Genomic DNA, 4235 nt, shown 5'->3' on the forward strand with positions numbered 1-4235 from the left:
TAAGTATACTATGTATGCTGTATTAATGATATACTATTCGTTGTATAACATTTTCATTAAAAGGAAACTCGGCGTGCCTCGCTTACTTTTAATGAAAAATGTATACATCTGGTTTTATATCATTAACGCAACATACGTAATATATACAAAAATAACAAGACAAAAAGATGCCGATGTGTGATAAAGTATTTGTTTTAGTTTAAATCTTACGTTATGGGATTTTCTTCTGTTGAACTCGTAAAACTTAATATCAGAATCGTTGTAATTTATAAATCAATGTACACTAATATTGTAATAACTGACATGGCGGACCAATAGTACATTTAAATGAGCACTGCATTTAAGTGAACCCATGTGATTCGAAATCAGATCTATTTGTAACAGTTGTGACTGATATTAAACAACTGCTGAACCCAGTCTAATTCGTTTAGTTTTCATTTGACAATGTTTTCTACATAGGGAAAATTCAGCCTTACATTGGCCATCGATGTGTCAACACTGCAAGTGTCGTTTAAGTCTCATTAAAATCTGGTCCTGGCGATGGCGTTTTTTGCAAAAAAGCTCACTAGATTGTCAAAGTTCCATTAATTCGAGTGCTTTATGCATGGATATACGTGAAATTTAAAGTGTTTTAAAACATGCTTATAATTTTCAGTTATATCAGGATAAAGATATTTATTCGTAGCATCTCAAGAGCGGAGTATAACATTCTTTCCCAAGTGAATGTGTGCCTACATTTACTTAAATATTTCACTCATTGATTCAGTCCCATTTTACGTCAAGAATCGTTCACTTTAAAACATTTGGCAGTACTTTCATCACAATTGCAGTCAAAGTAGAATATAAACTCGTGGCAATATTATAATTGTGTGTGTCAGAGAGAGACAGAGACAGACAGACATACTGACTGACAGACAGAGGAAGTGAGATAATAGAAATAAAATAGTGATAAAGCCAATTTAGTGTCTTCGATCAAATATGTTTATTGATGTAGTATGTACAAATACTGCTAATCTAGTAATCGAGATATGGAGTCATATTCCTTTCGCTCTCTTGTCAGTCCTTGGATCATTTTGTTTGTCTTAATATCTGTAAAAAGGAACAAATTTAGAGCATTTTCGCAAGCTCACTTGCCCAAACAATACAATATTGATAAAATATTGATATTCATCTTGACGAAACGACGTTATGGCTACTTCGAATTGTAAGCACAAAGACATGTAATGAGTCAGTAGAAATGAAGTGGATAAGCTAATGGTTAAATTGTAAAAAGGTCGTCATACCGTAACATGTAACAGACTTATCAAGGATGACTAATATTTATTCTTACTTTTTATGGTGTCTACTGTAACCGTAATCAAACTTAGGAAAGTGGTGTCCAAATCCCCAGTTGTATCCCCTGAGTACACCACCTAAGTACGATCCGTATCCACCATATCCACCAGCTAATCCAAAGCCGTATCCACCTAATCCACCATATAATCCATATCCTCCATATCCACCATGTCCAGGATACCATCCATATCCACCATATCCAGGATGCCATCCATAGCCACCATATCCGCCGTTGCCACCATAACCTCCATATCCACCATAACTGCCATATCCGCCACCAAACGGATAGGTAGCAATGGCAGCACCTACTAAGCAGGCTACAAGAACAATTACGGCCTTCATTTTCCTCTGCAAAATGAAATGTAAGTTCACAAAATAACAGTTAGCGTTTAATGTTTTGTATGGGAGCGTAGTTTAGACGGTAAACAGAAAGCAAGTTGATGTTACATTTTCTGACATTTTCAATGAATAAAGACCGGGCGTGAATGCATATTATTTGAATTGTACGGTGGTGACAAATGTTTCAATTGTACACTAGAAACGAGAAAATAAATACAGTTTTAATTTTGAAGATTAGGCTCTCGCTCATACGGGATTTCACTGGCAACCTTTGATTTGTAAACAAAGTACATCCTATACCGTCTCCAGATTGCAAAATATATACGTTCCAAGTTTAGGAGTGGCGCTTTAGGGCGATTGACTGTGCAACGTCTTATGGAAACACACATTCATATCCAGATTTGTAATACTGTGATGCTTGAAAGTAATTGTGTGAGCTGTTCGTATACATTATCTTGAAAAACGAATAAAGGCGATGGTTGCGAAAGGCCGTATGACCTTTATATGGAAACTTAATGGCGTTTTCAAAAGTGACTTACACTGACAACTATGATTCAGTTTTATTCTATGTTCTATCTTACGATACATAAACTCTAAACATGGCGTAAAAGAGAGTAGATTCACCTGACAGTGAATTGTTATTTTGTGTGACGCAGTGTAATAACTTAGATCAAACCATGGAAAGGTCCACTATGTGAATGATTGCCACAACGTTTCGTGATGTTAGGCAGTATGAAGAATGATACCCAAGTGGACAATAAAATAATTTTCAAACCGGATATTTAAATAAAACATGATTTGGATTTAGGATCACTTTTTTCGGTTCGGTTCTATGAGTAATATATTTTATATCATCTATTTGTCTATACATGAAATTAAAACAAATTAATTAATTGTAAAGATTGGTTGTCATATATACGCATGTATATCTCTTAAAGACAATATGGTTATACATATATTACCGATAATGTGGTTCTTCTTGTAGAACATATTGTTTTCGTTACAAAATTAAACTGTTTCGCAGTTAGCTGGTATGTAAAATTGATATACTACCAAAATTAGAGACCCTTTGTATGATTCCCCAAAAAGACTTGAATGCTGCTAATAGAGAAAAAACAAAAATAGGAGAGCATGAATATAACTGAAACGTATCTTGCGTCCAGAAATGATAATTCAAATGTATACAAGCTCATGTCTCCACATTCGGAAATTGTAAGCATGGCATAAGTTAAAAGAACCATGCGTGATGTATAGGTTATTAACGAACGATAATTTCTATGTCGCATACAATCACTTACCTGGATGACAACAATGTCAAGCAAATTTTGAAGTAGGATCAGAAATTGTGACACCAGTCTGGCAAATGCCTGTGCTGAATCGTCGAATATCCAGTCCTTTTATATCCGTGAGGACCTTATTTTGCATGCATGTTAACTTAAGTAAACACGATGATTGATAGTTAATACATTCAGCAAATTAAATAATTGATGACTAAGAAATACCAGAAACGTATTTTGTTTATGTTGTTTAATTGTATGGATGTAAATTTCCGTTTGCAATGCAGACATGTTTGTTTTTACAATTATGAAAAAATAATCCATGTGATGGATTTGATAAATCATTTTTTATGCATTTTCCACTTAATATTTTCAAGCAACATTTTGACAAATTTAATTCATACAATGTCTCGATCTATCATGAAGAATTTCCAAAATATAATATATTTGAATTCTATATACTTTATTTAAAATTACATTTGTCAGTAGATTGTACCTGTTAAGCACTGTCTATTAAATTGTCGTGTCGCCTAACAGTGTTACGTTGGGGCATGTTAATGTTGGTACCTCTCTTCCATATATGTAAAACGTTTCTTAAATTGGTAATATTATTTTCTTTCAGCGGTCACATTCCAAGCAAACTTAGTAAAGTAAACACCAATGAGAGAAAAATGTTCGTTTAGAGGTGTAAAGATCATGCACACGCTTCTTGAAAATAATTTTCAAAATCTTATTTCAAAGTACCAGGTAAGGCATTCAATTTTGTCTGAATAATTCTACACGTACGATATGATTCCATTTGTAAGCGGATTGTTTTTTTATTGTGTGGATACATGAACATTGATTGTGTTAATAGTGAAAATATACTGTTCTTTTCCTATTGATTGATTGTGTTAATAGTGAAAATATACTGTTCTTTTCCTATTGATTGATTGTGTTAATAGTGAAAAAATACTGTTCTTAGGGCCGAGAGAAAACCAGTCCTATTGGTCGATTGATGAATCATCGCAGCATATTACAGATCTGTGTCCTATGAATGATTAGAACCAATCAGAATAAACCAGATATTAAATCATTTATGTATATAATACAATTATTGCATAAATTGTGATCATACGTTTGATATATTGCAAGTAGATGTAGGAAGCGTAGAACCTGCATGATTTTGCTCTGACCAGTTGTTTATTATGACTCAAAGTATACTCTACTTAGAAAGCATGTGATCTAGTTTTGATCATCACGATATTACATGATGTAATAATAATTTCTATCAAAGTGTTGTAT

General features: G+C 33.4%; 1 pseudogene; it reads right to left on the bottom strand.

Moving 5' to 3' along the window:
- Nucleotides 1-958: 958 nt before the first annotated feature.
- On the bottom strand, nt 959-3066 carry LOC149769042 (uncharacterized; annotated as a pseudogene).
- Nucleotides 3067-4235: the final 1169 nt, after the last annotated feature.

This window comes from Sinohyriopsis cumingii, unplaced genomic scaffold, assembly GCF_028554795.1.
Source record: "Sinohyriopsis cumingii isolate HCF-2022 unplaced genomic scaffold, ASM2855479v2 utg004955l, whole genome shotgun sequence".
Taxonomy (NCBI): Eukaryota; Metazoa; Mollusca; class Bivalvia; order Unionida; family Unionidae; genus Sinohyriopsis; species Sinohyriopsis cumingii.